General features: G+C 40.9%; 1 pseudogene; it reads left to right on the top strand.

Annotated features, from left to right (window-relative positions):
* The window catches only part of LOC102487421 (general transcription factor IIE subunit 1-like), a 5586-nt pseudogene extending 3360 nt beyond the window's left edge, over nt 1–2226 (top strand).
* Nucleotides 2227–6083: the final 3857 nt, after the last annotated feature.

Genomic DNA, 6083 nt, shown 5'->3' with positions numbered 1-6083 from the left:
CGCCCTACAGTGAAAATCTCTCCAAAAAAAAAAAAAAAACCTGACCTTCGAAACCATACTCTGATTGGCCACTAGAATCCCTCAGATTTGCATATCTGGCACCTCATGATTGGTCCAAAAGCAACCAATCATAACCCACCGATTATAACCAATCACGGCCCACCGTTTACAACCAATCACGGCCCACCAGCGTGTATATAACCACGATGCCTGGCCCACAGTAGCCAGCCGATGAGGACCCTGGAGAGCCTGAAGAGCTGAAACACTGCATAGTCTCCAGACGACTCTGAAGACCCTGAAGAGTTGTAACATTACATCGTCTCCAGTGTCACCACCCTGAAGAGCTGTGACACCGCATTGTCTCCATGCTGCTCACAATAGACGACACGACCCTGAAGAGTTGTAACACTGCGTCGTCTCCGTGCTGTACCTTGCTGCCCACAATAAACAGACGACACTGAAGACACTGTGTCGTCTCTGTGTTATAACACTACACTGCTTGCCCCGGCTCTCACTCCTTCACTCAGGAAACCTGTTCAACTGTCCCCCGGGTCAGGACAACAAAAAAGTGGAAAAATATCCCATGTTCCCAGATTGGATGAATATAATATAATTAATATAATCAAGATGTCAATCCTATCCAAATTAATCTACGAATTCAATGCAATTCCAATCAAACTATCAGAGATATATTTTTTACTAAAATAGGAAAAAAATATTAAAATTTGTCTGGAAGTATAAAAGGCCCAATATCACCAAAGCAATACTGTGCAAGGGGAATAAAGTAGGAGGCATCTCCCTTCCCTACTTCAAAATATTACACAGCTGTGGTAATTAAAATAGTATTGTATTGGCACAAAAAAAGACAGGTAGACCAATGGAACAGAATTGATAACCCCCAAATAAACCCCAAAACATATAGCCAACTGATCCTTGCCAAGGGACACAAGAAAATCCAGTGGGGGGAGGGGAGAATCTCTTCAGCAAATGGTGCTGGAATAACTGGGTATCCACTTGCAGAAGAATGAAACTAGATCCTTCTCTCTCACCACTATCAAAAATTAACTCAAATGGATTGAGGATCTAAACATAAAACCTCAGACTATAAAAATACTAGTGGAGGGGCCAGCAGGTGGCATGGTGGTTAAGGGCACTGGACTCCTACATTGTAAACCATGGTTCAAGTCCCAGACTTGGTGGCTTGCACATTCTCTCTTTCTATCACATTCTCTCTTTCTCTAATCAAATTAAAATTAAGAAAAAAGAAAGTTAAATAAAATAATTCTTTAAACATTTTAAAAAGAAGCTGGTAGTTGAAACACTGAGGGAAGCAGTAGTACCAGTGTTTGAAGATTCACTTCAGAACTTTCCACTGTACTTTTTGCCATACAGAAGTGGAAGAGGATGAATCAGCAATGCCCCCAAAAAAACCCGCATGCACACTTTTGGCAAGATTTAATGAATAAATTGAGCGCATTTATGCATTACTTAGGGAGACAGAGGATGTGAACTTGGCCTATGAAATACTTGAGCCAGAACACACCAAAATCCCAGCCCTGAAACAAAGCAAGGGCTGTGCCCCAACTACTGCTGGAACTGCTGGCCTGGCAGAAGGGTACCACTGGGAAGCATGGACCACCAAAGTTCCCTCCTATGGGAATTTATACACTCAGAATGTTGTCATTAACATGGATGACCAAGAAGATCTTCACCGAGCCTCAGTGGAGGGGAAATCTGCCAGAGAGAGACCCATTTGGTTGAGAGATCCAAGGGGCATATAGCTCTGAAGAGATGAAGGAAGGTAGCATAGATACGGACACATTTCAGGAGCATGAGGAAGGCTGTTCAGGGCCTGACGATAATGAGGAGGTCATGCGAGCACTGCTCATTCATGAGAAAAAGACTTCTTCTGCCACGGCTGGCTCAGTGGGGCTGACTGCTCCTGTGACTGCTGCTAATGGCAGTGACTCGGAGAGTGAGATCAGTGAGTCAGATGATGACCCTCCACCCTGTCCAGCAGCTGTGGCTTCACATCATCAAGAAGAGGATGAAGAGGACGATGAGTCTGAGGAAGTAGTAGATGACTCCATTGTCATGATAGCTGGCCGTCCATTCTCTTACAGTGACATGAGGCGGCAACCAGAGCTGGTGGCCCAGATGACACCAGAGGAGAAGGAAGGCTATATAGCAATGAGACAATGCATGTTTGAGGATCTCTTTGAGTGAGCTTTCTCTGCCTTGTCCTCCTTTCTGTAATGTTTGTTTCAAAAAAGAAATACCCGACTTTGAAGAAAAATGTTTTAAGTGGCTTTCTGCCCTTCTTCATGTAAAGTAACTGTTAATCTTGTGTGTAAAGTTATAATGAGAGAAAAAGCTTATTTTTATGCCAGAAACTTCCCAGCAAGGCAGATTGGCTACAAGGATTCCCTTCCCTGCTGTTATTACAGTATTAATACTTTTTTTACTGTATTTTCTTACCTATTTTTTTCCCTTTTTAAGGCACATTTTTCTCCTTTCTGAGGGAGATAAGTGAGGGAAATCCGTAATGTAAATTCTTCCTGTCTGCCTGCCAGAAGCCATCTACGATAGGTTACAATAACTCACTGCCTATATCCTTTTGATGTGTTCTGACCAAGCAGTCCAAACAATTTCTGATATTGCTACCAATGAAAGCAACTTGCTGAAACACAAATCATTGAAGGAAAAAAAATTCTAAGACTTCATATTTCGTCAAAATTGAGGTTGGGGTTAATATTTAAGGGAAGGTGGAAGTATATATAGCAGAGGGGGTGGATATGCCTGAATCTCATAAATTAATGTCTAAACCAGAATTTGCCTTTAGAACTGGTCAGACTGGTACTTCTATGTTCGGCTTAACACTGTTCAGTTTGAATTTTGGGTGATAGAAAATAGAAAGTATACTTATACACTCTCACAAGGAAATTAGAAAGCCCGTGGACATAGGACAAGAAGTCCATTTAAGGGATTGAAGCATTGGGAACAAGGCCTGCATGTGTTCTGATTTGGAAATCCTTTATATATACAGCGGAGTCTAGTCCTGCTTGTTCTCTTTTCTTCTGTAGCATTCTTGTCAGTGCTGTAAATTGTTTAATGAGGCCATTAAACATTCTAGTAGCAATCAGCATAGAATACTTGATTATCCACTCACCCTCCAATTCTCTTACTCTTTCTAAACATCATTGAAGACTGTCTCTTTTTATTCCTGTCAGACACAGTATTTTGGAGGGCATGTAGTAAATTGAGCAGTATAACCTCAAGGAACATTGTTTACTTTGGTATCTGATATGGACTTATTTCCTAAGTCAGAATTTTGAAAATAAAGAACTTTCATACCAAAAAAGAAATTTCTTAAAGAGAAGAAGAGGACCAGAGTTGGCGTAATGGCTATGTCACTCGACTCCCATATAGTCAACTGCAGTTCGAACCCGAGACCTGGTGGCTTAAATTCATACCGGGTGCATGTACATGTGTGCCTAAGATCCCAAGAGGAGAATGGAGGAGAAGGGGTTGCAGTATGGCCATCCTCCCTGGGAGGTGATTTCTTGCTTTCTGTCTCTCTGTCTCTCTCTTTCTGGCGAGCGCACACATCCTACAGCAGAAATCTCTCCAAAAACAAAAAGAGAGAGAGAGAGAGAAGAATGACTCCTCCATTGAAGCTGAGAACTAGTGCTTTCAGGGATTAAGAGTAATGAAGATTTTCTGCTAAAACTTCAGCCTCCAGACCCTATTCTCAAGTGGTAGGGCCCTCTCTCTGTATCTTCTCCCTGTCTCTCTCCATCTCTGTCTTTTCATTTTTTTAATTTTTCTTTTTTTTTAATTTTTTAAGGTAAAGTATTTTCTTGGCTCTCAGATCTTTTATCTTGCTAATAACGCCCTTTCCCCCTTCCCATTTAGGAGAGGCAAAGTGCAAGCTTTCATAAGACTGGCTCCTCCATTGGAGCTGAGAACTAGTGCTTTCAAACGGCGTCCTGTGCGCCACACAGTTTTCATTTTCTGATATATATATATATATATATATATGTGTGTGTGTGTGTGTGTGTGTGTGTGTGTGTGTGTGTTCTTTCTTTTATTCTTTTTTTCTCTTTCTTTTTATATTTTCTCTTTCTCTGTTTTCTTATCCTTTTTGTTCTACCTTCATCATTTTGCTGCTCAGCCTCCATGCACTGAGTGTCTAGGCAGGTCTAAGTGAACCATAGCCAAACATCTGCATACATTTAGGGTCAACATATTCCTCAATTCCTACAGAATCTGCTGTGCAAAGGTAGAAAAATGTAACAGCAGAGAGATTACAAATCACCTTCTCCTTCCTGCAGGCCTCTGAATGCTGAGATTGAACTTCTAGAAATTAGGAAGAATCATATAGCCTATCAGATGACCAGAAATCACTGCAGAAACACAAGAAATATGAGAAGGCAAGAAAATACATCTCCCCCAAGGGAAAATAATAACTACTCTTCATCCATAGATAGTACAATAGAACTCGTGGAAATATCTGATAAAGAATTTAGAATATTCATAATGAGAAAGCTAACAGAGGTGTAAGAGAAGAAAGACAACAAACCCCAGAAGAGGCAGGAGAAAAGAGACAGTGAGTTTCAGGAGGTAACACACACCATAAAAACAAAAACAAAAACAAAACAATAATCAAATAGAACTGTTAGAGATGAAGGTTATTATACAGGAAGTCAAAACTTCCCTCGAAAATATTAAAAACAGACTAGATCATACAGAATATTGAATCTCAAATGTAGAAGACAGAATTGCTGGACTAGAAAAATCCACTACGAAGACTGAGAAAATAGCCCCCCCCCAAATGAGAATAATATACAAGAAATACCAGATACCATTAAATGTCCCAACATCCAGATAATCGGCATCTCAGAGGGTGAGGAGACTAATAAGGGCATTGATAATCTATTCTGTGAAATCCTGGAAGAAAACTTTCCTAACCTAGAAAGACATTCAAATATCCAGACCCAAGAAATGCAAAGGACCCCACATAGAGTCGACCCAAGAGGATCTTCTCCAACACACATCATAGCCAGGTTGACCAAAACCACAGCTAGATACAAGATACTAATATTGGCAGGAGAAAAACATCAAGTTACTTTCAAAGAATATCCCATTACGCTAACATTGAACCTCTTGTCAGAAACAATGCAAGCAGTTGACTGTATATTTGGTCATTTATTTCTGGGGACTCTATTCTGTTCCATTGGTCCACATGTCTGTTTCTGTGCCAGTACTATGCTGCGCTGATTACCACAATTTTGTAGTATATTTTTGGGTCAGGGAGTGAGAAGTTGCCCATTCCACTCTTCTTATGTAGAATTGTTTTGGCAATATGGGGTCTTTTATGCTTCCAGACGAATTTTATGATTGTCTTTTCTAGATCTGAGAAGAATGTTATCTGGTACTTTGATTGAAATACATTCCCAAACACACAGTCAACTGATTTTTCATAAAGGGTACCAGTCAATCTAGTGGGGAAAGGAAAACCTCTTCAGCAAATGGTGCTGGGAAAACTGGATTTCCACCTGCAGAAAGATTAATCTGAACCCCTACCTCTCACCTTTGACAAAAATCAAGTCAAGGTGGATCAAAGATCTAAATCTAAGACCTCAAACTATAAAACTGCTCCTAGAAAACACTGGGGAAACTCTGGGAGACAGACATTGGGGTAAGCAAAGACTTCTTAAATAAGATCCCCCAAAGCACAGTCAATAATCCCCAAAATAGACAAGTAGGATTACATCAGACTAATAAGTTTCTACATGGCAAAAGACACAGTAATTAGAGAGAATCAACAGCCCTCAGAATGAAAAAATATATTTGTGAATTATGCATCAGATAAGGGACTGATAACCAAAATACATAAGGAACTCAAGCAGCTATTTGGGGGAACCAGTAGTTAGCGTAATGGCTATGTCGCTGGACTCCCACGTAGTCGACTGCGGTTCATGTCCCGGACCCAGTGGCTTAGAACTCACGCCGGGCGCATGTGCGTGCATGCCCAAGATACCGAGAGGAGAATGGAGGAGAAGGGATTGCGGTGTGACCAT

The sequence above is a fragment of the Tupaia chinensis genome, unplaced genomic scaffold (genome assembly GCF_000334495.1).
Source record: "Tupaia chinensis unplaced genomic scaffold, TupChi_1.0 Scaffold000330_1, whole genome shotgun sequence".
Taxonomy (NCBI): Eukaryota; Metazoa; Chordata; class Mammalia; order Scandentia; family Tupaiidae; genus Tupaia; species Tupaia belangeri.
The sequence above is the reverse complement of the archived record's forward strand: the minus strand, read 5'-3'. Positions and strand labels throughout refer to the sequence as shown.